General features: G+C 32.1%; 2 long non-coding RNA genes across 2 annotated transcripts; both read right to left on the bottom strand.

Moving 5' to 3' along the window:
* Nucleotides 1-7,376: 7,376 nt before the first annotated feature.
* Nucleotides 7,377-8,906, bottom strand: LOC123293590. Its single transcript, XR_006535023.1, has 3 exons — nt 8,768-8,906; nt 7,835-8,131; nt 7,377-7,540 (listed from the first exon to the last, which is right to left on the bottom strand). It is a non-coding gene; the product is annotated as an uncharacterized LOC123293590 (long non-coding RNA).
* Nucleotides 8,907-10,322: 1,416 nt separating this feature from the next.
* LOC123293589 lies at nt 10,323-11,850 on the bottom strand. The gene is made up of 3 exons (XR_006535022.1): nt 11,714-11,850; nt 10,781-11,077; nt 10,323-10,486 (listed from the first exon to the last, which is right to left on the bottom strand). It is a non-coding gene; the product is annotated as an uncharacterized LOC123293589 (long non-coding RNA).
* Nucleotides 11,851-16,719: the final 4,869 nt, after the last annotated feature.

Genomic DNA, 16,719 nt, shown 5'->3' with positions numbered 1-16,719 from the left:
ATTCAAGTATGGTACATACTATAAAATTTCCGCCTAATTGGCGCCCTCACAGGTAAACAGTGATGTTTACGAAAAAATGTTTCAGCAAAAGTTGTTTATTTATTGATAAGGAACATTTTTTACATTTAAACTTTTGTTCTATCTCTAACGGTTTACAAGATGGATCCTACGGACCCAAGACCCCATTGACGTATGATGCTCATTTACGAACTTGACCTCACTTTTTACGTCCTGAGTACGCTGTAAAAATTTCAGCTCGATATCTTTTTTCGTTTTTGAGTTATCGTGTCCACAGAAGGACGGACGGACGGACGGACAACCGGAAATGGACTAATTAGGTGATTCTGTGAACACTTATAGCAAAATTTTGTGCATGGCATCAATATTTTTAAGCGTTACAAACTTGGGACTAAACTTAGTATACCTTGTATATTACATATATGCATGGTATAAAAGCGTTAGGTACTGTTAACGTTAGTGTTGAGAAACCCATGGACTTGAAGTATTTAATTTCCACTACAAAAAATAGTGTGACAGAATCGACTGTCGTTAAATAGAATTTATCACTCCCCCTAATAGATAACGTTATTATAAATTAATATTAATTTTTTAATAACAATGTTCATTCATTTAGGTAAATAATTAATTAAAAAATACCGTCATACCATAGATAATAGACAATATGTAGTTACAATTAAAGTTGAGGGCTTTGCTGTGAATGTAACCGCGTTGTGTGTCCTCTCTAGGAGTAAGATCAATAATTTTCTGATTAATTTTAAGACATTGATTATCATAGTAAAATTTAATTTATATGTTTTTTACAAATCTAACGAAATTTGAAAAATTTTATGTCTCGTAGATATCTCGTAACATCGTAGATATCTTAGTTAATAGAATTTATCTATTGGGCCATGGCCCTAGGCGTCAAATTTTAGAAGCGGGGAAATTTCTTAATAGCAGCAAAATCTAAATAGCAGCTACATTAGCGCAATAAATCAATAGAATCGTGGCAATTAGCAAAATAATCTCAAAATCTCAAGAAAACCACAGTAACCTCATGTTTTCAACTTTCTCTGACTTTTTCGAAAAATGAAGGAATTGAGTTGCAATTCTAGATAAATTTTCTTTTCGTTCTTTTTCAAAATTGCAGTTATGTATCGGGCTAAAATATACCACCCTTTTTTATGATCATAAGTTACATTCCGCGGATCGTTCCGGAACCAGAAATTTATCGAATTCATATATGATAATTTGAGATGATGAATTTCGTTTTTCGGGATAAAACTATAACTTTCTATCCGAATATTAAATAGATTAAAATATATTGATAAAGTTTATTTTTTAATAAAAATAAAATAAATAATATTATTTATTTTATACAGTTAAATAAATATTTTTTTAAACTGTTTACAGGAGTGTAAGCAAACAATTGTATGTAGGCGCATTTTTATCAAGGTATAATTCCATCGACTATTTTATTTATAATAAGTTTTTTTTTTTGTTTTCTAGTAAACAAATAGCAGTGACCTATTTTTTATTTAACAATAACAGTTTTGGCTTAGATTTTCATATCTTTCTGGAGAAAAACTTGTTGAAAAACTAATTAGTGTTAATCTCTATCTCTATCTCTATTATATTATAAATACGAAAGTAAGCATGTTTGTTTGCTTGTTTCTTTGTTTGTTACACTTTCACGCTAAAACTAGCGAATGGTTTTTAATGAAACTGTACAGCAATATAGCTCATACTTCAGAATAACACATGAGATATAATTTATAAACATGTATTAATAAAAATGTAAAAAAAATTTAAAAATTAATTTAATTTGAAATTACCATAAATTACAGATTTCTGTAAAAATGTTCAATATTAAATATTTCACGGCCATCTTTTCTGATATATTCAATGAATAATTACGACTTTTAACCTTTAAAAAAATAGAAAACCATACATATATTTGAGCTGTGTAAAACAATCCCTACCATTTTTTCGAGTGTTATAGAAAGAGGATAAGTAAGAGCAATCTTTATCAATCTCTTAAACCCAGCGAAGCGGGTGGGTATCACTCTAGTAAAAAATATATTGTAAAGAAATAATTAGATATTATTAAAATAGGTTTATAGGTTTTATAGTAGCGATGTTTTGTGTAGGTTTTAAAACACTATACTACAAAAAATGCGCGTCCTGTAATGAGATAGAAAATATATTAAAATCAGCAAATAAAATTTTCCAAATGTTTACCAAAAACGATTTGACACAAATACTTTCTTTTTCCGACGTGTAATGTCGTCCGAAAATGTATGTCGAAAATTGAGCAAACTAACCAAATATATTTACAAGTAAAGCAAGCAAAGATTACGTGTAATGCTACCTTAATTGGTATGTACGTACGTGTGAATGTGTTATTCTAACTAGAAAAACAATTGGATGAGAAAAGATGAGAAATTATAAAACAATATTTTTGACTGAGTTTCAAAACTTTATTAGAATAACTAGTTTATGGAAAATTTAGAACATGCAATCTTTAATTAAATACCATAAATTAATGAATCGTTTATTTAATAAATTTATGATAATATAGTTGAAATATTATTTTCTTTGTTATGATAAAATAAATTCGCATGTTTAGTTAAGCTAGAATAATACCCAGACCAACGCAGAGGGGGGTTACCCATTAAAGTAGGTATGACCCACGGGCGCGAGTTTACAAAGCGGCGGGCGTGTGGAAGATTTTAACCCGTCAGCACTCGCTTTAACAGTTCGATAATCTTTGGCCATTTAAAAATTCTTTGTTTACGTGCGAATTGAATGATTTTTGAGACTGAAATGATAAGAGCATAGCTTTTTGGAGGAATTGAAAAAATATATAGCAAAATGCTCATTACGTGAGTGCTGACGGGTTATATCAACATAAAGTTAATTGTATACAAGTATTCAATATTACAGTCCGTTGATATGGACATTTGAACTATTATTCAAATATATGACATATATAATGTCTGTAGAAAGAAAAAAGTTTAATGAAAATTAACAGCAAACCTTGGAGATCTCAATAGTCAAAGAATATGAAAAGGTTTTCTTTGCGTATACAAAAAGACGTAAAGAAAAAAAGAACTATTTGTGTCCTTAGGATAGAAAATATTTTCGAATGAGTGAGTTCTCCTGCAGTAAGTATATTTATTCCTACGGTAAGAAAATTCCCACAAGAATACGAAGTGTAATACATCGGTAAAAACGTATATAATATTACCACGGGAATTAATATTAGTTATTATTATATTATAATTTTAGTGTAGGGAGTAAATTTTGGTATTCTTACTACAAGTATACCAGTTTTTTTACGAGAATAAAAAATTTCCTAGGTGCAAAAATACTTTATTTTCAATGCGATACAGAAGAGGAAGGTCACAGAAGATGAATCGACCGCAAGTCATTATCTGCTCGGGAAAAATTCAAAGTTACAGTAGTCAAAAATTTTCCATTTTCTGATTTAAACAGAAATATCTTTTAAGACTATTCCTGAATCTATATTGAATATTTTTAAGCGTACACAAGTAACACATGCAATTTTCGTATTAGATTTTTTTACAATATGACGGGACTAATGAGAAAATCAATTTTCTTAATTTACCACTTGTTAATAATACAAGAAACAGGTAACGTTGATGCTCTTAACAAAATTGAATAAACCAATCACTACTCGCATTAAAAAAAGTACTGTCAAATTAGTGTAAAGAAAATATCCATTATCAAATTATTACAAATACAAACATTTGCGTTCGCAGTTTAATCATAGCCATATAAGTCGAAACATGTCGGTAATATCATGGCTTGCATATTTACTAAAAGAGTGGGTTTGTATACTGGAAATTGATTTTAATCACAGAGTCTTTTTTAAAGAAATTAACTGATACCAAAAACTTTTAGTGCGGTCTCGATTTAACAAAAACATCTGTGAAATTTATATTTACATAAAAGCAAAGACAATAGATTCAATTGCATCAACGTAAATATTTACACTTTGATAATTCTATTTGAATATGTATTCAGTACGTTTTATAAATTACTATAGAGCTTTTGTTTTTTTTTGTTTTTTTTCGTATACAAATTTCTGTAACTATTTACCCAGTACCGGATTAAGTCCATCGGGGGCCCTCGGCCAATAAAATTTTGGGCCCCCCCCCTTTTTTTGAATAATTGTAAAATTAATCGTTATTTGTGTATTCATAGCATTCGTACAGCCTATTCATATCATTCCAAGGTTATAAACGGAATAAAATGAACAAAATTCAGCTTTATTGAAGTAGAATAGAACTTTATTTGTTCAAAAATAATCATATCAAATTTTCGTGGGGGCCCCTGCCCGTCGGGGGCCCTAAGCCATGGCCTAGTCCGGCCTAATGGGTAATCCAGCACTGTATTTACCTAAAAAAGAGTGTACAACTTTAAAGATGGTAGATGCACAATGAAACTAAATTAATACGATTCTACTAGTCTGTCATTTGGAGGATTGATAAAAAAAATGAGGAAATTATGTTTTTAAATGATTTTTATATCTGACGTTTATGTAAGAAGAAAGCTATTGCTAACACAATAGGTGGAAATATAAGGCATGAAGCTTACAACTGTCGAAACAGATAAAAATCTTTTCTTTTTTTTTTATTATTGACTTTTTAAACTCTTTCCACAGTTGCTTTTGACATGCATTTCAACTCAATTTTCGTTTTTGACAAAAATAACGGATTTCGAAATTTCGCATATGAATCAATACTATTTAACGATAGGTACAATAAGGATTAGATGTGCCAAGATTAATAACAAATTTCTTTTAAATCAAATTTTGAGCTGCCACACCGAGATATTTGTATAGTGTGTTCCCGGATAGGGGTAACTGTACTTTAAAGGTAAATTAGAGATACATTTTCTTATTTTTCATTTTAAGAAAAAAAGTCATTCTTTATAAAAAATTTTGCTTATTCTGAAAAGCATGTAGACAGCATATTTAAAAAATGGATGACAGAATAAAAAAGGTTTAAAATTTAATTTCATTTTATGGCAAGAAAGCGTGTTAATTTTGCCAGAATATAATTTTTCAAAGCCTTTTGTGTAGTAGTAAAATATAGAATAGAATTCTTTTAATATCGTTCCAGTCAGATAATTAAGTTTTTAATTATTCTCCTTATGAATGATTCTCTTAAAAACAATGCTTAATATACTTTCCTTTTGAGATGAATAATATTTTACGATAATTAAAATTACAGGAAACTCTGAAATATTAGCTCCAGCTCAACGCTTATACCACTTGATACGTCTCCTGGAGTAGTAAATATTCCGCTAAAACATTATTTAAATCTTTCTTTCTATTTCATAATATGAGGTTCGATTTTACTCAAAGTAAGATAAAATATATACACATATATGTATGTATATGCATCAAATAGTTGTTCTGAATAGGAAATACATTTCCTTATTCCATACTACTAACTCCATCGTATAATATTTATATCCTTAAACAGAAGATATGATCTTCTGTGTATGCCAGTGCGGAACTAAAAGAAGACAAAATATGAGCTATTTACAGGTTGGTCCATCAAAACGATTCTACAAACAATGATGAAAAAGAAGCTTAAAAAAATTTGTTTAGACATTGTTAATGATTGTACCGCATACGTCACAGTTGAGCAAAGCAGCTTAGGCATAAACTAAGAAAGCAATAAATTAATATAATTGCTGATATAATTCACTCGTGCACTCACGACAATTTTGGGGGAATACGTTAAATAATATAAGCAGAATAAAGAAGTTTTAAGAAAGAATTGAGGTAACAAAGATTTATTAATTTGTACTACGCTTATTTCTGAAATCTTGTGCTTCTCAATTTTGATTTTTTCAAAAACTTGGAATGTTGTTCACATAGTTTCAGCACCCAAGGGCTGTTATATCGAGTGTCGCAAAAGTTTCGAGATGGAAGAATAAGAGATAATCCTGATGTCAATAGTGAAATTAAAATTGATTAAAAAACGACGAAGTTTTATATGTAATCTCTAAAGTGATACCTTCGTATGATGTACCTGGTGGGTACCTTCCTCTTTTTTGAATTAGGAATTCTAAACTCTATCTAAACTAAACTCACTCTATTCGTGGAGTGAGCATTCTTCATCTGAAGTGATACAAAAAAATTTAGTTCGATCCATATTCTCGTTATACGATGGCATCGAGGAATGTGCCTTTTTAAAACTGCATATTCAAGAGAAAACAAGGGTAATCAAACAGCTTATATCAAAACGTCACTCTCTTAGTAGCCCATCTTGTAAACGACAACAGAAATAGCTTTTGTGTACTGAGATGAAACACACATAAAATAAAGACATTGATTATCATTCCTTCAAATGACATTTTACGGCAACTGCATACTAAAATATTATCATGTTTAGACCGTGAACCCATACTGACGAAAAGGTTCTATGATTCTTTTTGTCTGCTCCTTTGAGAATTGATAAAAGTTAGATTTACCGTGGCTCGAGTGTAGAATCTATGAAAATCGAAATCGAAAGTGGTCTTGTTGTTACGGTGTGTCGAATTGTCGAAAGACACGAAAATCGAAAAATGATCGAAAATCGAAGCCAGGCAAAAATAATGATAGAAATTTAATTTCATTGTGGGCTCAAGGTTTATATATCTTTTGTGTCTATCTGTCTTACATTGCATATGGAACAATAGAGAAGGAACTATGGTTACAGCTTTTATTATGGATAAAGATAGGATTTACTGATATAGATTGATGTGCTGCTGGTCAAATACACAAATACAGGAATGTGTTGTTTATATTTACTACTAGAGATTGGATAAAATGACTTTACGTACATTTGTCAATAGAATAATGTACCTACCTACTAGTCAAATAACCATACAAAGTTTTAGTTCATTACTTTGATATTTCACTTCCGGAACAAAGTTCTCTCTGAAGAAAAAACTTTAGAACATCAATTATTTTTAGTTGTAAGTACAGAAAAGAAAGTATTCGATATACCATGGAGAGAAAATATGTTTAAAGGAAAAATACGAGTCAAAGGAAAAGTTTTAGTATAAAACTTCCACCATGAGGTAGTAGATAAACCAAAAATATTGTTTAGGTAGTTTTTGTTCTACACTTAGCAGAAAAAAACTAGATATTTCCTGTTTCGTTAAAAATGCTTTACGTTTTTAAATGCATGGTTCATTTGAGACGATACTCATATTTGGTTTCACACATGGAGTTCGGCTTAGGCTACATTATACCCACCGAACAAAAAAGAAAAAAATTTACAAAAAATTTACAAAAAAAAAAACAAAAAAAACAAAATGTCAGTAAAATATTTAAAATTTATTTAAAATTAAAATACAATTTTTTTTTCATTACAAATCATAAAAATAAAAAAATGGCCGAAAGTGGATACCCGGATGGCCAGGCACACGACGCACAAACAGAGAATCGCACGCAGCATCGCAGGCGGTAAACACGGCGCGAAAGGTCGTGATTGGATCACGGCGGCACCAGGCACTAATAAAACAAAAAAACAATGAGTCAACAAATGACCTGATGGTTTCTTGATGAAAAAAATACTTTACTTCAACCTTTGCATCGAGCAAGTTAAGAGCTCGGAATATATTCATTCGTGGTGGATTAAAATTAACCAATCGACGACGATCATTAAACAAATAAAATAAAATCGAACATAAATTAAAACTGGACCAACATCGTGTTATAGTTAATGAATCGACAACGAATGATTAAATAGGAACAATAAAACAAAAACAAATTAAAATAAAAACGATAAATATTCACGTGGAGTACCTGCTGATACAAGTTTCGAGTGGACGACCGCATGGTTATTTCATCTTTTGTTGTTTGGAAACTCAACATCGCCCATCAGCGGCAACACCACCGCATGCAGGCCGATTCGATCAACACAAATTATGCAAGAAAATCTGGTATACCTCGAGGATCACCCAGTGATTCCGCTGTGTGCTGCTGCGTTCTCTCCTGGCCGTCCGGTTGTTCAACCCCCGGTTCCATTCGTGAATGACTATGTAAGTTGTATTTATCTTTTGCCTCTTTATCAATTAATTTGCCGGCCAAAAAGGACATATTCTAAAATAAATTGAAAAAAAATGACATTAATAAAAGGTTGGAGGTGTAACAAACATTTTAAAATTAGGAAATCATATTAGTTAAGTTTTTTTAATGCGTGGTGATTCCTGGTGGATCTATTAGTCAAGCCGTCGAGTGGCCCTTGTCAATTTGGTGCTGGCCAATAGCCGCCTATTAACGACAAGGGTCAGCCACTCTCCATTTCGCGGCGCGAGGTGGTGGTGAAGACGATCTAAATTGAATCGAAGACCCATACACCTCGCCCGTGCTGTTGCGGCAAATGGCTCTTGTCCGAATATACATACATATTTTTATTCAACAAAAAATAATATAATAAATGTCTGTATGCGCTTTTAATTTGGAAGGAAATTCACCAGGAACCACTGTTGTCAATGTTAGTACTAACGTATGTCCCCTTTTAAACAAATATTAAATTTTTTTTTAAATTTTTTTCAAATACAAAATTCTTAGGTTAGGTGTCAAAATAAATTATGCTAAGTGTTTATTTTTGTTTACTATACATTTGATAAAAAAAATAAATAAATAAAATAAAATTGTGAATAGTAGAAACATTAAAGGAAATTTTACAAAAAAAAAATTAAATAAACATAATTGAATTTAATTGAGATCACTTACGTTTTTTTTTTGTTAATCCAATCGTCGACACACAACACGTTGTATTCAATATCACTATTGACACTTTAAGTTGTAATACAGTAGAGCCAACTTCACATAACTAATATTGATTTAGTAGATCCTCGCTTGAATTTACGCGCCATAACCCGTCCGATCAACAAAAGACTTCCACTGCGAGACCCTTCATATATTCGTTTCTCTAACTTAAATTGAGAATCGTTTTATGGTAGCATAGCGTATGGTAAATGGCGTAATTTTCAATCGTCGTTATCTAAGACAACTTGAAAATGAACAACGTATTAATTGTATAATCTTATAAAATTAAAATTTTCTTCAATTACTTTTAACTTTAATTAAGCTTAATTCTACAAATCCTTTTCTGTTTTCTATAACACTTACATATACAACCGTTGAACAATCGCGGAGTCTAACATGCCGGACACCAGGAGCGGACGCATATTCACACCCGCCACCAGCTGTAATCCACAACCCGAGGTGACTTCTCCGGGCTTCGCAACGCCGCCAACAACAATGCCAGAACCCAGCGCACCGCCGCTGAATACAGTAGTCAACCAACTTCCATGGCTCGATTTCACGACGGCGTCTTCAACATCGACATCCTCAACGTCAACAGCCCCACCAACTTCGACACATCAATCTCCTCCATCACGTGTGTTTAACCCTATAAGAACCCAAACCGAACTAAGTGCTGACATGCTGACAACCAACACCGTCTTCAGGCCATGGAGAACCAATTAATAAATATGGGTGAGTGGTTATGTAGTCTAAGCCGAAATATTCTCCAATCGCCCCACGCTCAGGGTCATTACAAAACCTCCAAAAAACAAAAAAAACCTTTAGAAACCCTATCACCTTCTGATGACGCTAAATTTCACCTTTTGGACGAAGTGCCCCAAAGCCTTGCCTCTCTGCGAAAACATCAGGAAGAAGATGAAAAGCATAGACTCATCCTCTCCAGAATTGAATCTGGAGAGGATGTCATAGGTTATGCCCTCAAATCTGACGTCCTGGTGGAACTCGTGGGGAAGCATCGCCTAAGAAAATTTCCGTCCCCAAAGCCGTGCCTCTCTGCGAAAACATCAGGAGGAAGATGAAGAGCATAGACTCATCCTCTCCAGAATTGAATCTGGGGAAGATGTCACAGGATATGCCCTCAAATCTGACCTCCTGGTGAAACTCGTGGGGAAACATCGCCTAAGACGAATTTCCGTCCCCAAAGCCATCAGAAACATAATAATGTCCCTTTACCACGTCACCAATCTCATGTGAGCTCGAGTGCGTAGACAACTCGTACGCGATATAAAGCCCACATTGAAGCGTTAAGCCCTATAATGAAAGAGTAGAGGAAATGCCGTAGCATTTTAGCCAGTGGGGGTGGATGAGACGATACTCATATTTGGTTTCACACATGGAGTTCGGCTTAGGCTACATTATACCCACCGAACAAAAAAGAAAAAAATTTACAAAAAATTTACAAAAAAAAAAACAAAAAAAACAAAATGTCAGTAAAATATTTAAAATTTATTTAAAATTAAAATACAATTTTTTTTTCATTACAAATCATAAAAATAAAAAAATGGCCGAAAGTGGATACCCGGATGGCCAGGCACACGACGCACAAACAGAGAATCGCACGCAGCATCGCAGGCGGTAAACACGGCGCGAAAGGTCGTGATTGGATCACGGCGGCACCAGGCACTAATAAAACAAAAAAACAATGAGTCAACAAATGACCTGATGGTTTCTTGATGAAAAAAATACTTTACTTCAACCTTTGCATCGAGCAAGTTAAGAGCTCGGAATATATTCATTCGTGGTGGATTAAAATTAACCAATCGACGACGATCATTAAACAAATAAAATAAAATCGAACATAAATTAAAACTGGACCAACATCGTGTTATAGTTAATGAATCGACAACGAATGATTAAATAGGAACAATAAAACAAAAACAAATTAAAATAAAAACGATAAATATTCACGTGGAGTACCTGCTGATACAAGTTTCGAGTGGACGACCGCATGGTTATTTCATCTTTTGTTGTTTGGAAACTCAACATCGCCCATCAGCGGCAACACCACCGCATGCAGGCCGATTCGATCAACACAAATTATGCAAGAAAATCTGGTATACCTCGAGGATCACCCAGTGATTCCGCTGTGTGCTGCTGCGTTCTCTCCTGGCCGTCCGGTTGTTCAACCCCCGGTTCCATTCGTGAATGACTATGTAAGTTGTATTTATCTTTTGCCTCTTTATCAATTAATTTGCCGGCCAAAAAGGACATATTCTAAAATAAATTGAAAAAAAATGACATTAATAAAAGGTTGGAGGTGTAACAAACATTTTAAAATTAGGAAATCATATTAGTTAAGTTTTTTTAATGCGTGGTGATTCCTGGTGGATCTATTAGTCAAGCCGTCGAGTGGCCCTTGTCAATTTGGTGCTGGCCAATAGCCGCCTATTAACGACAAGGGTCAGCCACTCTCCATTTCGCGGCGCGAGGTGGTGGTGAAGACGATCTAAATTGAATCGAAGACCCATACACCTCGCCCGTGCTGTTGCGGCAAATGGCTCTTGTCCGAATATACATACATATTTTTATTCAACAAAAAATAATATAATAAATGTCTGTATGCGCTTTTAATTTGGAAGGAAATTCACCAGGAACCACTGTTGTCAATGTTAGTACTAACGTATGTCCCCTTTTAAACAAATATTAAATTTTTTTTTAAATTTTTTTCAAATACAAAATTCTTAGGTTAGGTGTCAAAATAAATTATGCTAAGTGTTTATTTTTGTTTACTATACATTTGATAAAAAAAATAAATAAATAAAATAAAATTGTGAATAGTAGAAACATTAAAGGAAATTTTACAAAAAAAAAATTAAATAAACATAATTGAATTTAATTGAGATCACTTACGTTTTTTTTTTGTTAATCCAATCGTCGACACACAACACGTTGTATTCAATATCACTATTGACACTTTAAGTTGTAATACAGTAGAGCCAACTTCACATAACTAATATTGATTTAGTAGATCCTCGCTTGAATTTACGCGCCATAACCCGTCCGATCAACAAAAGACTTCCACTGCGAGACCCTTCATATATTCGTTTCTCTAACTAAATTGAGAATCGTTTTACATTTTAAAGATAAACAAATAGTTTATCAAGTCTTCTCTTAAACCTTCTTTTAAAGCATTCACCCAGGAGGCTCCGGTTCGATTCCCGGTATCGGAACCAAAATATGAAGTCTTCTCTTCTAATAAATCAAACCTGAAGGTGAGGATTTATTAATTGCAACGGCATAGCCTTCCTTGTACTTTTAATTACTTGAATAATTAATAGCTAACGGAAAGAAGTTATTTGTAAACGTCGATTAAATATGACATAATTTAAATGTCTCGAAATATCTTGCAAATTAGCAATTCGAAAACCGTAACAATCCTTGGGGTAGGTCTCTAGTTTAATAAAGAATTTCATCACATACATATGTTTATAGGTCACTACAGTATCTGTTTATAAATTACCCTTGAGAAGTATATATGATTAAAATTTGTTCAAAAATTTAAAAAATTTACTAATTTTCATTCTTTTTGTTTACACAAAAAAACGATTCGACCAAATGTTATGTAATTTCTTTCGGCTATGTAATCATTTTGAAGTCGATATCTTTTTTCTTCGCGTGATATCGATCGGGAAAAATATGACCACGCACGTACGTTCACACAAACACACATAGTTTTTCTCCAAATTACGTTGTGTGATGCTACTTGCAATTTCCATTTAACATCATGTTGAACACCGCAATTTTGAGAATCGAGACAATTACAATAAATTTCCTATAGACTGGAAAGTTAATTTCCAAAATTAATTACTAACGATTAATTATCGATAAAAATTATTCTTAAAAAATATTCATCTGACAATCTGATAAATTTTCTAAAACTTAAAATACATATTTCGAGTGTTGGTACTAACACCAACCAAGAAATTAATTCTCGAAGAAAATTATTCTTATTCATCTGTTAATTTGAATAATTATCTACAATTTCAAATACATATTTCGAGTGTACTAACACCAACCGAGATATCCCAAATTTTTTGTTATATAATACTCCAATGATTTTTAAAAATAAAACATATATTAAAGAAAAAATGGCTCGAAGTTCAAAATTCAATTCATAGCAAAATTGATTTCAGTCATACAGGTCATTCATTTTATAGAACATATATTGACATTTTTGCAAATTTTTAGCAGTATTAAATTGTTTTAGAGACCAGTAGAGCCTAAAGAGCAGACATAGGCTAGTTATTTTAAGTCAAAGTAACCATTGTTATAACTTTATTGTGTGTCTCTTTGTCCAAGCCCGCATTGCTAATAGAGGAGGAAGCGAGACGGGTATACGATTCTTCTACCTATCTCAGTTTCTCTTATAGTAGAAAAAAGAATGTTGCCTTTCGGTTTTACTCGTGTTTTAGGTTGTTACTGGTTAGGTTGTCACTGTCTTATGCGTATGTTAGATAAGGAGTCCAAAGGACTTATGTAAGTCACGTTTGCCCATGCCTGCTATAGAGTCCTAAGGAAAAGTTTATTCAATTGGTGTATGGCATATTTTCCATTTTTTATGAAGTTTAGAATTTTATTTTTTACCTTTTGAAAATTATTAGTAATAATTTAATACAATGCAATAATTCTCCTTTATATTCCAATATATGTAGAAATATTCTTATTATACTTAGACAATACCCACTGGAGGTAAAAACCAATGAACATGGATATTATTCGATTAAATAGAAACTTCTATAATATTCTGTACGTAATATATTATTTTGATCGTACAACATAAAATAAACAAAAAACAATCGTAGAACAAATAAACAAGTGACAATCAAATGTCAACCAAATTTCAGCAATTTTGTTTATAAGCATTTTGTACATTTTTGTTATTCGCCACGGGGGGTGTATATTTCATTTGTCAAATATAACCCTCCTATTCAGGACAACAAATTTTAAACGATTTCGAGTTGTTTATAATACTCGACGTATTCATTGGTGGGTGGATATACAATTTGTCTTTTAAATTATTTCACGTAGAAATTATGTATAATGAATGTATTTCCGTATCTTGCATGAAAATTTCGTAGATATAGACATAAAAGATTCCAGTCCATAATAAAATTAGTGAAGACAAGTAAAATTTACAAAAAAACCCCCGACTGCGAAATGCGATTTTATTTTAGTTTTTTTTCGGGTACGGAAACTTAACTTCGCACTTGAAACATAACTAAGAACACTCTCCGTTAAATTACATTTCATATGAAACCAAAAAAATTATAATCGGTTCATCCGTTCAGGTACTACGATGCCACAGACAGCCTTTACACCTAGACAGCCGTTACACCTATTTTTTTTATTTCTGGCAAGCTCGTCGGCTTCACAATTTCCTGGAATGTCTCTGGTAGGAAAGATAAAAATTAGTAGAAGGAAAGATAAAAAATTTTTGTAAAGAAGGTTAGCCAAAGTATTCTGCATCGACACCAGAAATTCAAAATGAGTATTTTTCAATAATATAATATGTTGGCATGAGTCGTGACTCTAATAATAGGACCATTATATCTTAAACTTTCTAAGTTGCAGACAGATAAGAAAATAATAAACTAAGTTTTTGTATCCGATCATGAGAAAATTCATGTGAAAATGAAAAGTAATTATTGATAAAAAGGAAATCATTACTATTTGTTTCCGTACTTTTGTTTGGTGCTACGCTTGTAGGCACCATCCATATACACTGTACATATGGAACTTTAACTATACTCTAGCTTAAAATACCACTAACAAATAAATGTAATTAAAGTTTGTATTTCTACGAATACCTGTTATATAAAAACAATTTTCATTAATATATAGTGTATAAGTAATTAAAAGTAAATTAGACATGAAATACACTGAGTGACAACGAAAATGTAATACCTAATAATAATACTCTCAGTACATAGTCGTTGTGGTACTGAAGTCGTGTGGGTGCGACCCCTGTAGTTCACACGACTAACTTCCTAGAGGGGGAAAAAACATTAAAAAAAAGGTCTTGTTAGCTTTGATAGATTATTCTTCGAACATTTACTGCAGCTTATGCTGGAACGATCTATATTACCATAGATGAATGATGTGTGTTATCCACTTTTCAGATTCTGTTTATTCAGTTCTTTATTACCATTAAAAACGGCTCAACTAATGCTGCTGAAAACACTTTCAGTTCTTAAATAAGCGATTACGCGACGAATTAGCGCACTCACGTGTTATTGTCGTAACTGGTACTCGAGATAATCGAGGCGAAAGAATCCGAACGAACAGACGCACATACGTACACACACACACACAGACATCACATTGCAAAGGTGTGATTTGGATATTTAAGCCTTGAAACCGTGGAAATATGTAAAACTGAAGATTATCGAAATCGGTCCCATCACATTAACTTCCTCTGGGAAGTTAATAACGAGTATCATCAGCGTTCCATTGAATACGATCATTAGCAAGGCAGTAGTAGTTTACCCTTCTCATGTTATTATGAATCAAGGTACTTATGAATGAAGTTCGAGTTCTATATTTTACTTTTGATCCCACAATTTTCCCAGTTAATAAATTGTGTTCTAATTTCCTAGCGCGTATAATATACCCCAAAAAATTAAGTTGCCTTTTCTTATAGTTCCTAATATTTCCCGATTAATACCAAATAGTTTTAGCATATTGTCATTGGAAAATGTGTTTGGTGCATGATATACGCTCACTTCGTCGATAAAACCACATCTCCGCTGCTACAATGAGTTTTTCTGTTCTTTTGGTCATGATCACACAGAAGGAAAATGTATCAATGGTCAAAAGAGAGCAGCTTATGGCGATTTTTTTAGAAAAATGTGATTTTGTGAATCAGAACTTCAAAGAAATTGTTTTATTATTATAACACAAACAGTAAGTAATAAGTACTCCTAAAGTTTCAATTTAAAAAATGTTCAAAACAGAATCTACTAAAGCGCTCTAATAATCAAAGTAAATTTCTAAATATATTAGAAAATAAATAAAAACTAAATTTCTTTTGTACCTGTATCGAGTCGTAAAATAAACCCATTGTCATATAATATCCTTTAAATTCCAGAATAAGACACGTGTGGAGTTTATGTATTGAGGAAAATGTACATATATTTGTAAAAGTATGTTTAGAAGAAAATAATATTGTTCTGTCTTTGTTATATTATACATCTAATTTATAAATCACTTTAGTCCCATCAAATTAGGAGAAATTTATTGCAGTTTTGTAGACTTTTGTAGGCCTTTTGTAGACCTGTTGAATAAATCTTTCGCATTTTTGGAAAAATCGATATTTAAAAAAATATAAACGAGGTATAGATATTTGTATACGTACCACTTATATACTTATGTTTTTATAATATACTAGCAGATAACGCCCACTTTGTTGGACAATTCTGCTTTTTAAAACAAAGACTATCACGTTATAGTCCTCACTTATCCTTTCTTTTGTTCATAATTTTATGGATTTTAATTTTTCGGTGGGGAACTTTTTTGAAAATGAAAGTTGTAACTTTCTATAGGTCCAAACATTAAATTAACCTGATTTTTATACTTTTTGGATTAAAATTACCCCATCCACTGAGTTTCATCAAATTCCAAAACAAAATTTTTTTTTTAGATTTTCTCGATTTTTTAAAAAGGACCTTTAAAAAATTGCAAAAAAAACGACAAATTTTTCTCCAATTTCGATAAAACTCAGTATATAAGGTAATTTTGACCCAACAAGTACAAAAATCGAATGGAATGCATTTGTTGACTGGTCGAATAGTTTTTGAGATATGGACTAAAATCGATTCAAAAATTGCGATATCTCAGAAACTCTGCATCCAATCATT

This window comes from Chrysoperla carnea, chromosome 2 (genome assembly GCF_905475395.1).
Source record: "Chrysoperla carnea chromosome 2, inChrCarn1.1, whole genome shotgun sequence".
Classification (NCBI taxonomy): Eukaryota; Metazoa; Arthropoda; class Insecta; order Neuroptera; family Chrysopidae; genus Chrysoperla; species Chrysoperla carnea.
The sequence above is the reverse complement of the archived record's forward strand: the minus strand, read 5'-3'. Positions and strand labels throughout refer to the sequence as shown.